We start from the raw sequence: 14,165 nt of genomic DNA on the forward strand, positions 1-14,165 counted from the left end.
CAAGTGGTTGTACTTTTGATTGGAGGGGAGGAAATAGTACTATGGAGAATATTGCCCTCTTTAAGATGTGGGAATGGGTGTGGCTTCAGATTTGGAACAGGGTGAAACGTGTCAGGAGGGTGACTCAGGAAGCAAACAGTTGGGGCTCATCGCTTCTCGGCCTTTTGGCTAAGATCAAGTGTAGTATCTGTTCTTATCAGTTTAATATCTGATATGTCCTCTATATGAGGATAACGTATTAAGCAGATTTTTAGCATCGGGAGATGAAAAAGGGGCTTGCTCCGTTCACTCCACGCATTGACCCGGTATTGCAGCATTGCCGGGAACGGTGCACTCCTCAAATGCCTTGTGGACAACCAAACACCAATCCAAATGGATCAGTCTGTTGATTAGCTTCACACTTTAATGAACGACGAGGATCTCATTCGCTGTCTGTCTTCAAGGCTGGGGCTTGTGTCAAACAAAGGCCTTGTTTATTCCTTTCTGACGCCCCTCGTGGAACATCGCTGTGCTCCCAGCCTGAGCTTAATGCTAAATCCCTGCACTCTGGGATTATGCCATCTGGGAACCGTCATCCGGAGTACTGCATCTGGGAATGCCGCCCCTGTCTCTGTCTCTTCCAACTCATACTTACCTGGCAGGGGAGATACCATGATCAAGAAGGTGGTTCACCCAGGGCGAGGCCCAGCCATTGCACTCCGGTTGTTCTGACCACTGCGAATTCCCCAAATGTGGGAATCTCGACTGCATAATTTCTGGTAGTGGGGGACTGCGTTCGCGCTCTCCCCTGATTGTTTTGTTGAAAAGAATATCAAGTGATTTGTACTTTTGATTGGAGGGGAGGAAATAGTACTATGGAGAATATTGCCCTCTTTAAGATGTGGGAATGGGTGTGGCTTCAGATTTGGAACAGGGCACGTGAACTCAGGCTTACCATGAGCGTTTTGACTTGGGCAACTAGGGACTTTGGCTGTTCTTGACAATGTTGCTGTACTTACTTTGGTTTCTCTTCATAGCGCACAAGTCTTTCGCCTTTTACTAGAGACTTCCGTGGAGAGGAATACCATTGAGTTCAACCTATTTTTAGCAGGCTTTGCCATTTGGCTGAGCCTTGTACAGTTGTGAAAAGAAAGAAAGCTGTCCTTAACGAGACCACGGTGCTTGACCATGGAGTGCTTGGATGTGTGCCAAAGCAGCAGCCACTGCTATGTCCCTTGGAAAGAACTGCACCATGACAAGGGTGAAACGTGTCAGGAGGGTGACTCAGGAAGCAAACAGTTGGGGCTCATCGCTTCTCGGCCTTTTGGCTAAGATCAAGTGTAGTATCTGTTCTTATCAGTTTAATATCTGATATGTCCTCTATATGAGGATAACGTATTAAGCAGATTTTTAGCATCGGGAGATGAAAAAGGGACTTGCCCCGTTCACTCCACGCATTGACCCGGTATTGCAGCATTGCCGGGAACAGTGCACTCCTCAAATGCCTTGTGGACAACCAAACACCAATCCAAATGGATCAGTCTGTTGATTAGCTTCACACTTTAATGAACGACGAGGATCTCATTCGCTGTCTGTCTTCAAGGCTGGGGCTTGTGTCAAACAAAGGCCTTGTTTATTCCTTACTGACGCCCCTCGTGGAACATCGCTGTGCTCCCAGCCTGAGCTTAATGCTAAAGGACTGCACTCTGGGATTATGCCATCTGGGAACCGTCATCCGGAGTACTGCATCTGGGAATGCCGCCCCTGTCTCTGTCTCTTCCAACTCATACTTACCTGGCAGGGGAGATACCATGATCAAGAAGGTGGTTCACCCAGGGCGAGGCCCAGCCATTGCACTCCGGTTGTTCTGACCACTGCAAATTCCCCAAATGTGGGAATCTCGACTGCATAATTTCTGGTAGTGGGGGACTGCGTTCGCGCTCTCCCCTGATTGTTTTGTTGAAAAGAATATCAAGTGGTTGTACTTTTGATTGGAGGGGAGGAAATAGTACTATGGAGAATATTGCCCTCTTTAAGATGTGGGAATGGGTGTGGCTTCAGATTTGGAACAGGGTGAAACGTGTCAGGAGGGTGACTCAGGAAGCAAACAGTTGGGGCTCATCGCTTCTCGGCCTTTTGGCTAAGATCAAGTGTAGTATCTGTTCTTATCAGTTTAATATCTGATATGTCCTCTATATGAGGATAACGTATTAAGCAGATTTTTAGCATCGGGAGATGAAAAAGGGGCTTGCTCCGTTCACTCCACGCATTGACCCGGTATTGCAGCATTGCCGGGAACGGTGCACTCCTCAAATGCCTTGTGGACAACCAAACACCAATCCAAATGGATCAGTCTGTTGATTAGCTTCACACTTTAATGAACGACGAGGATCTCATTCGCTGTCTGTCTTCAAGGCTGGGGATTGTGTCAAACAAAGGCCTTGTTTATTCCTTACTGACGCCCCTCGTGGAACATCGCTGTGCTCCCAGCCTGAGCTTAATGCTAAAGGGCTGCACTCTGGGATTATGCCATCTGGGAACCGTCATCCGGAGTACTGCATCTGGGAATGCCGCCCCTGTCTCGGTCTCTTCCAACTCATACTTACCTGGCAGGGGAGATACCATGATCAAGAAGGTGGTTCACCCAGGGCGAGGCCCAGCCATTGCACTCCGGTTGTTCTGACCACTGCGAATTCCCCAAATGTGGGAATCTCGACTGCATAATTTCTGGTAGTGGGGGACTGCGTTCGCGCTCTCCCCTGATTGTTTTGTTGAAAAGAATATCAAGTGATTTGTACTTTTGACTGGAGGGGAGGAAATAGTACTATGGAGAATATTGCCCTCTTTAAGATGTGGGAATGGGTGTGGCTTCAGATTTGGAACAGGGCACGTGAACTCAGGCTTACCATGAGCGTTTTGACTTGGGCAACTAGGGACTTTGGCTGTTCTTGACAATGTTGCTGTACTTACTTTGGTTTCTCTTCATAACGCACAAGTCTTTCGCCTTTTACTAAAGACTTCTGTGGAGAGGAATACCAATGAGTTCAACCTATTTTTAGCAGGCTTTGCCATTTGGCTGAGCCTTGTACAGTTGTGAAAAGAAAGAAAGCTGTCCTTAACGAGACCACGGTGCTTGACCATGGAGTGCTTGGATGTGTGCCAAAGCAGCAGCCACTGCTATGTCCCTTGGAAAGAACTGCACCATGACAAGGGTGAAACGTGTCAGGAGGGTGACTCAGGAAGCAAACAGTTGGGGCTCATCGCTTCTCGGCCTTTTGGCTAAGATCAAGTGGTGTTGCGGAAAAATACAGCACAGAGAGAGCTAACAACGAGACAGCAATGGCCGCAAGGGGCCAAAAAGAGCAGTCGATCCCAAGGGTCGGGCTGAGACACACGCTACGATTCCAGGCAACCACGGAAGACTACAATCTGCAGTCCAGAGAGTTTTTTGGCAGGCAAGTCATAATTGGGCAGCTACAACTGAAGGTGGAGGAGGTGCACTGCATCCAGTGGAACCAGCAGGAGAAGGCGTTCGACGTTACACTGAGGACCGAGGAGATCTACCGGAGTGTGGCTGAAATATGCCGAGCAGAGGCAGGGGTAAGGCCGCTAGCCGGCTACAGAGTACTGAACCTGGACAGACCTAATTTCAGAACAATAACTGTGCATATGTACAACCCCTTTGTTAATGACTCAGCACTAGCTGCATTCCTGGGGCAGTATGGAGAGGTGGTGACGGCTGCAAGGCATATAAAGGACACCCTGGGGTTTTGGACTGGGCGGCGCCAGTTCCAGGTACTGCTGTATCATGACGCAGAAGGTCCAGGAGGCCTGAAACATCCACCTGCCTTCTTCAGCCTTGGTGGAGATCGTGGGTATCTATTTTACCCACGGCAACCTGCTTTCTGCAGGAAGTGCAGACAGTCAGGACATTCAGAGGCAGGCTGTGGGGAAACAAGATGCCGTTTCTGTGGGCAAGAAGGGCATTCGGCCAAGGACTGCACAGAGCCAAGGACGTGCCATGGATGCGGTGGAACTGACCACCTGTACCGAGGTTGTCCTGGCCGCAAGAAAACTTTTGCGGAGGCTGCCAAACCGACTGAGGCTGGCGAGCCGAGTAGGGGAGCCACACAGAATGACGGGGAGAGGACGGTACAGGAGGGCTCCGGAGCCGACGCGTTGGGGAGTAAAGGGGAGGCAGCGTCCCGGGATGAGGGCACCGCCGGAACAGATGGAATGGCCAAGGCATCCACAGACATTATGGACGATTTTCCTGTCCTCACTTCCGATCCCTCCAAATCAAAGCAAGGGGCACGGAAAGGGTCGCAGGCATTTGGAACAGGACTCTCGACAGAGCTTGGAGAGAGTGGGGAGGGGGTACGGAGCAAAAAGTCAAAGGGGGGACAGACCAACAAGGGTGGGATTGAGGGGGGGAGGGGAGGGGGAACAGGTCAGCATAAGAGAGCCGCTGATAAAGTGGAGGAAGGAGGGGCCCAGGAGCAGAAGGATGGGGATACGGGTCAAGAGGTGGGAGGGGAGATGGGTGAGCAGTCATTGGGAGAAGCAGTTGCCATACTAACAGAAGGTTTAGGCCTGAGCTTCGATCTTCCCCCAGGCCTCCTCATGCTGTCGTCCCCCTTAGGGGAGGACGCTTATGAGGGGCTTAACAGACCAACAACGTCGCCAAACGCAGGGCCGTTTTCCTGGGCTGACGAGATGGATAAAGAGAATGTATACCTTTAGGGTAGTGGGAACCAGCAATAGGAATCTTTATTTAAGATGCACAATGGGTTTTTTTGGGTGGGGATGGTAAATCCTGAAGACTTTGCATAAGTGTATTTTGTGTTTGTTTTTTTTTGTGTATTGACAAATGCTGGTTACTGACATGTAACTGTGAAATAGAATTAAGTTGCATGATGCAAAACATGTGAAGTTTGTATGTTTGAAATTGTATGATTTGTGTACAGAATTTTGATTAAAAAAAAAAAAAAAAAAAAAAAAAAAAAAAAAATCTGTTCTTATCAGTTTAATATCTGATATGTCCTCTATATGAGGATAACGTATTAAGCAGATTTTTAGCATCGGGAGATGAAGAAGGGGCTTGCTCCGTTCACTCCACGCATTGACCCGGTATTGCAGCATTGCCGGGAACGGTGCACTCCTCAAATGCCTTGTGGACAACCAAACACCAATCCAAATGGATCAGTCTGTTGATTAGCTTCACACTTTAATGAACGACGAGGATCTCATTCGCTGTCTGTCTTCAAGGCTGGGGCTTGTGTCAAACAAAGGCCTTGTTTATTCCTTACTGACGCCCCTCGTGGAACATCACTGTGCTCCCAGCCTGAGCTTAATGCTAAAGGACTGCACTCTGGGATTATGCCATCTGGGAACCGTCATCCGGAGTACTGCATCTGGGAATGCCGCCCCTGTCTCTGTCTCTTCCAACTCATACTTACCTGGCAGGGGAGATACCATGATCAAGAAGGTGGTTCACCCAGGGCGAGGCCCAGCCATTGCACTCCGGTTGTTCTGACCACTGCAAATTCCCCAAATGTGGGAATCTCGACTGCATAATTTCTGGTAGTGGGGGACTGCGTTCGCGCTCTCCCCTGATTGTTTTGTTGAAAAGAATATCAAGTGGTTGTACTTTTGATTGGAGGGGAGGAAATAGTACTATGGAGAATATTGCCCTCTTTAAGATGTGGGAATGGGTGTGGCTTCAGATTTGGAACAGGGTGAAACGTGTCAGGAGGGTGACTCAGGAAGCAAACAGTTGGGGCTCATCGCTTCTCGGCCTTTTGGCTAAGATCAAGTGTAGTATCTGTTCTTATCAGTTTAATATCTGATATGTCCTCTATATGAGGATAACGTATTAAGCAGATTTTTAGCATCGGGAGATGAAAAAGGGGCTTGCCCCGTTCACTCCACGCATTGACCCGGTATTGCAGCATTGCCGGGAACAGTGCACTCCTCAAATGCCTTGTGGACAACCAAACACCAATCCAAATGGATCAGTCTGTTGATTAGCTTCACACTTTAATGAACGACGAGGATCTCATTCGCTGTCTGTCTTCAAGGCTGGGGCTTGTGTCAAACAAAGGCCTTGTTTATTCCTTTCTGACGCCCCTCGTGGAACATCGCTGTGCTCCCAGCCTGAGCTTAATGCTAAAGGGCTGCACTCTGGGATTATGCCATCTGGGAACCGTCATCCGGAGTACTGCATCTGGGAATGCCGCCCCTGTCTCTGTCTCTTCCAACTCATACTTACCTGGCAGGGGAGATACCATGATCAAGAAGGTGGTTCACCCAGGGCGAGGCCCAGCCATTGCACTCCGGTTGTTCTGACCACTGCGAATTCCCCAAATGTGGGAATCTCGACTGCATAATTTCTGGTAGTGGGGGACTGCGTTCGCGCTCTCCCCTGATTGTTTTGTTGAAAAGAATATCAAGTGATTTGTACTTTTGATTGGAGGGGAGGAAATAGTACTATGGAGAATATTGCCCTCTTTAAGATGTGGGAATGGGTGTGGCTTCAGATTTGGAACAGGGTGAAACGTGTCAGGAGGGTGACTCAGGAAGCAAACAGTTGGGGCTCATCGCTTCTCGGCCTTTTGGCTAAGATCAAGTGTAGTATCTGTTCTTATCAGTTTAATATCTGATATGTCCTCTATATGAGGATAACGTATTAAGCAGCTTTTTAGCATCGGGAGATGAAAAAGGGGCTTGCCCCGTTCACTCCACGCATTGACCCGGTATTGCAGCATTGCCGGGAACGGTGCACTCCTCAAATGCCTTGTGGACAACCAAACACCAATCCAAATGTATCTGTTGATTAGCTTCACACTTTAATGAACGACGAGGATCTCATTCGCTGTCTGTCTTCAAGGCTGGGGATTGTGTCAAACAAAGGCCTTGTTTATTCCTTACTGACGCCCCTCGTGGAACATCGCTGTGCTCCCAGCCTGAGCTTAATGCTAAAGGACTGCACTCTGGGATTATGCCATCTGGGAACCGTCATCCGGAGTACTGCATCTGGGAATGCCGCCCCTGTCTCTGTCTCTTCCAACTCATACTTACCTGGCAGGGGAGATACCATGATCAAGAAGGTGGTTCACCCAGGGCGAGGCCCAGCCATTGCACTCCGGTTGTTCTGACCACTGCAAATTCCCCAAATGTGGGAATCTCGACTGCATAATTTCTGGTAGTGGGGGACTGCGTTCGCGCTCTCCCCTGATTGTTTTGTTGAAAAGAATATCAAGTGGTTGTACTTTTGATTGGAGGGGAGGAAATAGTACTATGGAGAATATTGCCCTCTTTAAGATGTGGGAATGGGTGTGGCTTCAGATTTGGAACAGGGCACGTGAACTCAGGCTTACCATGAGTGTTTTGACTTGGGCAACTAGGGACTTTGGCTGTTCTTGACAATGTTGCTGTACTTACTTTGGTTTCTCTTCATAGCGCACAAGTCTTTCGCCTTTTACTAGAGACTTCCGTGGAGAGGAATACCATTGAGTTCAACCTATTTTTAGCAGGCTTTGCCATTTGGCTGAGCCTTGTACAGTTGTGAAAAGAAAGAAAGCTGTCCTTAACGAGACCACGGTGCTTGACCATGGAGTGCTTGGATGTGTGCCAAAGCAGCAGCCACTGCTATGTCCCTTGGAAAGAACTGCACCATGACAAGGGTGAAACGTGTCAGGAGGGTGACTCAGGAAGCAAACAGTTGGGGCTCATCGCTTCTCGGCCTTTTGGCTAAGATCAAGTGTAGTATCTGTTCTTATCAGTTTAATATCTGATATGTCCTCTATATGAGGATAACGTATTAAGCAGATTTTTAGCATCGGGAGATGAAAAAGGGGCTTGCTCCGTTCACTCCACGCATTGACCCGGTATTGCAGCATTGCCGGGAACGGTGCACTCCTCAAATGCCTTGTGGACAACCAAACACCAATCCAAATGGATCTGTTGATTAGCTTCACACTTTAATGAACGACGAGGATCTCATTCGCTGTCTGTCTTCAAGGCTGGGGATTGTGTCAAACAAAGGCCTTGTTTATTCCTTACTGACGCCCCTCGTGGAACATCGCTGTGCTCCCAGCCTAAGTTTAATGCTAAATCCCTGCACTCTGGGATTATGCCATCTGGGAACCGTCATCCGGAGTACTGCGTCTGGGAATGCCGCCCCTGTCTCTGTCTCTTCCAACTCATACTTACCTGGCAGGGGAGATACCATGATCAAGAAGGTGGTTCACCCAGGGCGAGGCCCAGCCATTGCACTCCGGTTGTTCTGACCACTGCGAATTCCCCAAATGTGGGAATCTCGACTGCATAATTTCTGGTAGTGGGGGACTGCGTTCGCGCTCTCCCCTGATTGTTTTGTTGAAAAGAATATCAAGTGATTTGTACTTTTGATTGGAGGGGAGGAAATAGTACTATGGAGAATATTGCCCTCTTTAAGATGTGGGAATGGGTGTGGCTTCAGATTTGGAACAGGGCACGTGAACTCAGGCTTACCATGAGCGTTTTGACTTGGGCAACTAGGGACTTTGGCTGTTCTTGACAATGTTGCTGTATTTACTTTGGTTTCTCTTCATAACGCACAAGTCTTTCGCCTTTTACTAAAGACTTCCGTGGAGAGGAATACCAATGAGTTCAACCTATTTTTAGCAGGCTTTGCCATTTGGCTGAGCCTTGTACAGTTGTGAAAAGAAAGAAAGCTGTCCTTAACGAGACCACGGTGCTTGACCATGGAGTGCTTGGATGTGTGCCAAAGCAGCAGCCACTGCTATGTCCCTTGGAAAGAACTGCACCATGACAAGGGTGAAACGTGTCAGGAGGGTGACTCAGGAAGCAAACAGTTGGGGCTCATCGCTTCTCGGCCTTTTGGCTAAGATCAAGTGGTGTTGCGGAAAAATACAGCACAGAGAGAGCTAACAACGAGACAGCAATGGCCGCAAGGGGCCAAAAAGAGCAGTCGATCCCAAGGGTCGGGCTGAGACACACGCTACGATTCCAGGCAACCACGGAAGACTACAAACTGCAGTCCAGAGAGTTCTTTGGCAGGCAAGTCATAATTGGGCAGCTACAACTGAAGGTGGAGGAGGTGCACTGCATCCAGTGGAACCAGCAGGAGAAGGCGTTCGACGTTACACTGAGGACCGAGGAGATCTACCGGAGTGTGGCTGAAATTTGCCGAGCAGAGGCAGGGGTAAGGCCGCTAGCCGGCTACAGAGTACTGAACCTGGACAGACCTAATTTCAGAACAATAACTGTGCATATGTACAACCCCTTTGTTAATGACTCAGCACTAGCTGCATTCCTGGGGCAGTATGGAGAGGTGGTGACGGCTGCAAGGCATATAAAGGACACCCTGGGGTTTTGGACTGGACGGCGCCAGTTCCAGGTACTGCTGTATCATGACGCAGAAGGTCCAGGAGGCCTGAAACATCCACCTGCCTTCTTCAGCCTTGGTGGAGATCGTGGGTATCTATTTTACCCACGGCAACCTGCTTTCTGCAGGAAGTGCAGACAGTCAGGACATTCAGAGGCAGGCTGTGGGGAAACAAGATGCCGTTTCTGTGGGCAAGCAGGGCATTCCGCCAAGGACTGCACAGAGCCAAGGACGTGCCATGGATGCGGTGGAACTGACCACCTGTACCGAGGTTGTCCTGGCCGCAAGAAAACTTTTGCGGAGGCTGCCAAACCGACTGAGGCTGGCGAGCCGAGTAGGGGAGCCACACAGAATGACGGGGAGAGGACGGTACAGGAGGGCTCCGGAGCTGACGCGTTGGGGAGTAAAGGGGAGGCAGCGCCCCGGGATGAGGGCACCGCCGGAACAGACGGAATGGCCAAGGCATCCACAGACATTATGGACGAGTTTCCTGTCCTCACTTCCGATCCTGCTCCCTCCAAATCAAAGCAAGGGGCACGGAAAGGGTCGCAGGCATTCGGAACAGGACTCTCGACAGAGCTTGGAGAGAGTGGGGAGGGGGTACGGAGCAAAAAGTCAAAGGGGGGACAGACCAACAAGGGTGGGATTGAGGGGGGGAGGGGAGGGGGAACAGGTCAGCATAAGAGAGCCGCTGATAAAGTGGAGGAAGGAGGGGCCCAGGAGCAGAAGGATGGGGATACGGGTCAAGAGGTGGGAGGGGAGATGGGTGAGCAGTCATTGGGAGAAGCAGCTGCCATACTAACAGACGGTTTAGGCCTGAGCTTCGATCTTCCCCCAGGCCTGCTCATGCTGTCGTCCCCCTTAGGGGAGGACGCTTATGAGGGGCTTAACAGACCAACAACGTCGCCAAACGCAGTGCCGTTTTCCTGGGCTGACGAGATGGATAAAGAGAATGTATACCTTTAGGGTAGTGGGAACCAGCAATAGGAATCTTTATTTAAGATGCACAATGGGTTTTTTTAAGGTTCTCACTATAAACGCAAGGGGAATGAGGGACCCAGTTAAAAGAAGGGTTGTTTTTAATTTTGTGGAGTCGCACCAGGTTGCCTTTTGTTTTTTGCAGGAGGTACATTTACGGGATGGGGGGGACGTGGGGATTTTTTCGAGGGAGTGGACAAAAGGGGACTCAGTTTGGAGCGTAGGGGGGGTCCACTCTACTGGGGTTGGGATTTTATTTGGGTTTCAAGAGATCAAGGTGGAGTCTTCCTTTGTTATTGTCCAGGGGAGGATAATGGGCGCAGACATCACATGGGGGACAGTCAAGCTTAGGGTTATTGTGGTCTATGGAGCACAAACTCCAACAGAAAGGCAAGAGATGGCTGGTCAATTGGAGCCGCACCTGGCCACCAGTAGGCAGGTAGTGATAGGGGGTGATTTTAATGTTGAGTTGGGCAAGGGGGGAGATACCAGCGATGGGTTTATTTCCAACCTCATGGCTAAACATGGCCTGGTAGATGGGGCGAGGGAGGTCAGGCCACAGGTAACAGGTCCCACATGGCGCAACTCTAGGGGCATCGTTAAATGTTTGGATTATGTTTTTCTTTCCAAGTCTTTCAGGCTATTGGCAGGCAGACTGCTCCCTGTGTTCTTCTCAGATCATGACGGGCTGCTATTGGAAGTGCACTCAGATGTGCCAGTGTTTGGAACTGGGTACTGGCACCTTAACGTCAGCATCCTGGAGGAGGAGGTTTTCAACCAACATTTCCGTTCATTTTTCAAAGGCCTGGAAGGACTAAGGTCATTGTGTTCCGGAGTAATTAAGTGGTGGGAGGTTGCTAAAAAGCGGATACAATTTTTTTGTTTAAAGTATTGTAAAAGGAAGGCGAGTATGGCGAGGAGGGAGGTGTTTCGCCTTCAGCACCTTCTCGAACGTGAGTACGCCGGGGGAAACTGGGGCGGCATTATAAATCAGCAGGCTTGTGACTCCCTTAAAGCACAGCTTAGGGACGTATATGAGGGTAAGGCCAGGGCATACCTGTTGCGATCACGTGAAACATTCCGTGAGGAGTTCGAGACGTGTTCCGCTGCTTTCTTCAGCTCAGTACGGGCTGATAGGGCAAAACAGGTAGTGACCGGGTTAATGGACAAGCAGGGCAGGGTGGTGTCAGAAGGGGTAGAGATGGTGCAGGCTGCCACGGACTACTATCGCACAAGGTTTAGGGAGAAAGACATAGAGGTAGGAGGAGGAGAGGTATTCCTGGATTTTCTGACCCAGCGGGTGCCGAAGGATATAGTACAGGCTTTGGAGGCCCCGCTCACCCTAATAGAGATTGAGTGGGCCCTCCAGAGAATGAAGAGGCGGAAGGTGCCTGGCATCGATGGGCTCCCAGCAGAGTTTTATCTCAAGTTCTGGGATGTACTTGGGCCGGTAGTGTTGGAGGTGTTGTCCGCAATACTCTGCACAGGTACAATGGGAGGTTCTGCGGCCACCGGAGTTATCTCACTTCTTTATAAGAAGGGGGATCGTGCCGACCTAGGGAACTGGCGACCACTGACCATGCTGTGTGTTGACTACAAACTCCTGGCAAAGGTCCTAGCGGATCGTCTAGGCATAGCACTTCCTCATGTGGTCCATGTGGACCAAACATGTGGGGTAGCGGGGCGCTCAGTGAGATGGAATCTACAGCTCATTCGGGACGCTGTCGCGTGGGCGGAAGACCGGCACCTGCCACTGATGGTGGTTGGTCTCGACCAGGCAAAAGCGTTTGACAGGGTTCATTGGGGTTTTATGTTTAGAGTTTTGCAGAGGTTAGGCTTCAGTCAGGCTTTTATGGGATGGTTACGCATATTGTACACAGGTGTAGGGAGCATGGTTTCAGTTAACGGCCACCTAGGAGACATTTTTAGTTTGCACTCAGGGGTAAGACAGGGGTGTCCGCTTTCACCACTGCTTTACATCCTTTACATGGAGCCCCTGGCGGCAGCCATTCGGGCTGATCCGGGTGTGAGAGGTTTCCTGCTACCTGGCAGTGGGGGCTTACGAGTTAAACTGTCTCAGTACGCAGATGACACCACACTGCTGCTGGACACCGACACATGCCTTCTTCGAGCCTTGGAAATTTTCCAGAGCTTTGGTAAGGTGGCTAGTGCTAAACTTAATTGTGCCAAGTCTTCTGTGAAGTTCTTTGGGCGCTGGAAAGAAAGGACGGAGGTACCAGGGGGGCTGACGCTCTGCACGGGACCGCTGAAGGTACTAGGGGTCAGCTTTGAGACAGCCCATAGTGCCACGGCCAACTGGACTAGGCGCTTTATGGCAGTCCAGAAGAAGTTTGCTCTCTGGAAGAGCAGGGGCCTGACTTTGATAGGGAAAGTACTGGTTCTGAAGGTAGATATTATGCCATCTCTTGTGTACTTGGCATACATATACCCAATGCCAGTCAGTATGAGGAGACCTATTATGCGCCTCGTGTTCACTTTCTTGTGGGGAGGGAGATATGAGTATGTGGCGAGGGCCCGCATGCTGGCAGGGATTGAAGCAGGGGGAAGAGATGTCCCACACCTCCCGTTGAAGCTAGACTGCATATTTGTTTCTTTTTTGTGGAGGGAGATGTCAACTCCAGTCGTACACCCATCAGGACACTTCCTGCGGCTCTATTTTTCCTATCAGGCCAGGCGCGTGTTGGTCTGGAACAATTTAGGGCCCCGGGTGGAGCAACAGCCATGGCATTACCAGTACGCAGCCAGGTGGCTGCGGGCCCATCCCGAGGCCTCAGAAACCAGTGTCAGACTGAACCACAAATTCCTTTATAAAGTTGTCAGACAGAGAGTGATCGCACCGGCAGTGGTTGGGATCCCGAAGAGTATTTGGAAGGGGATACAGCCACGGGGGCTGGACAATGGTCTCAAAGATCTCAATTGGCTATGCCTTCACAAATGTCTGCCAGTGCGAGATGTAATGTACCGGCATAGTTTAGCAAGATCCCCTGTGTGCCCGAGGGAAGGCTGTATGGGGGAAGAAACTGTCAGGCATGTCATGTGGGACTGTCCCTTTGCTAGTATTGTGTGGAGTAGAGCAGCGACATGGCTGGGGAGGTTAGACCCTGGGTTTAAATTGACATGGACTAGGGTGGTAGAAGGGGGAGGTTTGGGGAGTAAACATTTCCTTACGTGGCTAATTATAAGCCTGGTTAAGAGGAGTTTGTGGGTGGCTAGGCAAGACCTGGTGGGAAAAAACAGGGAAAGTCGCTTGGAGGGGGTGTTAAAGAGAGTGGAATTAGATATAAAGGGGAGGATTGAACGGGACATCAGGAAGTGGGGGAAGCATGCTGCCTTGGAAAGGTGGAAAGGAGGTTTTGGGTGGGGATGGTGAATCCTGAAGACATTGCATAAGTGTATTTTGTGTTTTTTTTGTGTATTGACAAATGCTGGTTACTGACATGTAACTGTGAAATATAATTAAGTTGCATGATGCAAAACGTGAAGTTTGTATGTTTGAAATTGTATGATTTGTGTACAGAATTTTGATAATAAAAAAAAAAAAAAAAAAAAAAAAAAAAAAATCTGTTCTTATCAGTTTAATATCTGATATGTCCTCTATATGAGAATAACGTATTAAGCAGATTTTTAGCATCGGGAGATGAAAAAGGGGCTTGCTCCGTTCACTCCACGCATTGACCCGGTATTGCAGCATTGCCGGGAATGGTGCACTCCTCAAATGCCTTGTGGACAACCAAACACCAATCCAAATGGATCTGTTGATTAGCTTCACACTTTAATGAACGACGAGGATCTCATT

General features: G+C 49.7%; 18 non-coding genes and 1 pseudogene across 18 annotated transcripts; all 19 read left to right on the forward strand.

Annotated features, from left to right (window-relative positions):
- Positions 1-148: 148 nt before the first annotated feature.
- LOC142961273 (U2 spliceosomal RNA) lies at positions 149-339 on the forward strand. The gene has a single exon (XR_012956721.1). It is a non-coding gene; the product is annotated as a U2 spliceosomal RNA (small nuclear RNA).
- Positions 340-626: 287 nt separating this feature from the next.
- LOC142961152 (U1 spliceosomal RNA) lies at positions 627-790 on the forward strand. The gene has a single exon (XR_012956611.1). It is a non-coding gene; the product is annotated as a U1 spliceosomal RNA (small nuclear RNA).
- A 204-nt stretch (positions 791-994) lies between these two features.
- On the forward strand, positions 995-1,111 carry LOC142961447 (U5 spliceosomal RNA). Its single transcript, XR_012956856.1, has one exon. It is a non-coding gene; the product is annotated as a U5 spliceosomal RNA (small nuclear RNA).
- A 176-nt stretch (positions 1,112-1,287) lies between these two features.
- Positions 1,288-1,478, forward strand: LOC142961314 (U2 spliceosomal RNA). The gene has a single exon (XR_012956757.1). It is a non-coding gene; the product is annotated as a U2 spliceosomal RNA (small nuclear RNA).
- Positions 1,479-1,765: 287 nt separating this feature from the next.
- On the forward strand, positions 1,766-1,929 carry LOC142961211 (U1 spliceosomal RNA). The gene has a single exon (XR_012956665.1). It is a non-coding gene; the product is annotated as a U1 spliceosomal RNA (small nuclear RNA).
- A 170-nt stretch (positions 1,930-2,099) lies between these two features.
- LOC142961274 (U2 spliceosomal RNA) lies at positions 2,100-2,290 on the forward strand. Its single transcript, XR_012956722.1, has one exon. It is a non-coding gene; the product is annotated as a U2 spliceosomal RNA (small nuclear RNA).
- Positions 2,291-2,577: 287 nt separating this feature from the next.
- Positions 2,578-2,741, forward strand: LOC142961153 (U1 spliceosomal RNA). The gene has a single exon (XR_012956612.1). It is a non-coding gene; the product is annotated as a U1 spliceosomal RNA (small nuclear RNA).
- Positions 2,742-2,945: 204 nt separating this feature from the next.
- On the forward strand, positions 2,946-3,062 carry LOC142961440 (U5 spliceosomal RNA). The gene has a single exon (XR_012956850.1). It is a non-coding gene; the product is annotated as a U5 spliceosomal RNA (small nuclear RNA).
- A 1,880-nt stretch (positions 3,063-4,942) lies between these two features.
- Positions 4,943-5,143, forward strand: LOC142961347 (U2 spliceosomal RNA; annotated as a pseudogene).
- A 287-nt stretch (positions 5,144-5,430) lies between these two features.
- Positions 5,431-5,594, forward strand: LOC142961213 (U1 spliceosomal RNA). Its single transcript, XR_012956666.1, has one exon. It is a non-coding gene; the product is annotated as a U1 spliceosomal RNA (small nuclear RNA).
- A 170-nt stretch (positions 5,595-5,764) lies between these two features.
- LOC142961238 (U2 spliceosomal RNA) lies at positions 5,765-5,955 on the forward strand. The gene has a single exon (XR_012956689.1). It is a non-coding gene; the product is annotated as a U2 spliceosomal RNA (small nuclear RNA).
- A 287-nt stretch (positions 5,956-6,242) lies between these two features.
- On the forward strand, positions 6,243-6,406 carry LOC142961154 (U1 spliceosomal RNA). The gene has a single exon (XR_012956613.1). It is a non-coding gene; the product is annotated as a U1 spliceosomal RNA (small nuclear RNA).
- A 171-nt stretch (positions 6,407-6,577) lies between these two features.
- On the forward strand, positions 6,578-6,768 carry LOC142961313 (U2 spliceosomal RNA). Its single transcript, XR_012956756.1, has one exon. It is a non-coding gene; the product is annotated as a U2 spliceosomal RNA (small nuclear RNA).
- A 283-nt stretch (positions 6,769-7,051) lies between these two features.
- LOC142961214 (U1 spliceosomal RNA) lies at positions 7,052-7,215 on the forward strand. Its single transcript, XR_012956667.1, has one exon. It is a non-coding gene; the product is annotated as a U1 spliceosomal RNA (small nuclear RNA).
- A 203-nt stretch (positions 7,216-7,418) lies between these two features.
- On the forward strand, positions 7,419-7,535 carry LOC142961448 (U5 spliceosomal RNA). The gene has a single exon (XR_012956857.1). It is a non-coding gene; the product is annotated as a U5 spliceosomal RNA (small nuclear RNA).
- Positions 7,536-7,711: 176 nt separating this feature from the next.
- On the forward strand, positions 7,712-7,902 carry LOC142961275 (U2 spliceosomal RNA). The gene has a single exon (XR_012956723.1). It is a non-coding gene; the product is annotated as a U2 spliceosomal RNA (small nuclear RNA).
- A 283-nt stretch (positions 7,903-8,185) lies between these two features.
- On the forward strand, positions 8,186-8,349 carry LOC142961155 (U1 spliceosomal RNA). Its single transcript, XR_012956614.1, has one exon. It is a non-coding gene; the product is annotated as a U1 spliceosomal RNA (small nuclear RNA).
- A 204-nt stretch (positions 8,350-8,553) lies between these two features.
- Positions 8,554-8,670, forward strand: LOC142961434 (U5 spliceosomal RNA). Its single transcript, XR_012956844.1, has one exon. It is a non-coding gene; the product is annotated as a U5 spliceosomal RNA (small nuclear RNA).
- A 5,212-nt stretch (positions 8,671-13,882) lies between these two features.
- Positions 13,883-14,082, forward strand: LOC142961362 (U2 spliceosomal RNA). Its single transcript, XR_012956782.1, has one exon. It is a non-coding gene; the product is annotated as a U2 spliceosomal RNA (small nuclear RNA).
- The last annotated feature ends 83 nt before the right edge of the window (positions 14,083-14,165 follow it).

Source organism: Anarhichas minor, unplaced genomic scaffold (assembly GCF_050575085.1).
Source record: "Anarhichas minor isolate MPS153535 unplaced genomic scaffold, ASM5057508v1 ptg000027l, whole genome shotgun sequence".
Classification (NCBI taxonomy): domain Eukaryota; kingdom Metazoa; phylum Chordata; class Actinopteri; order Perciformes; family Anarhichadidae; genus Anarhichas; species Anarhichas minor.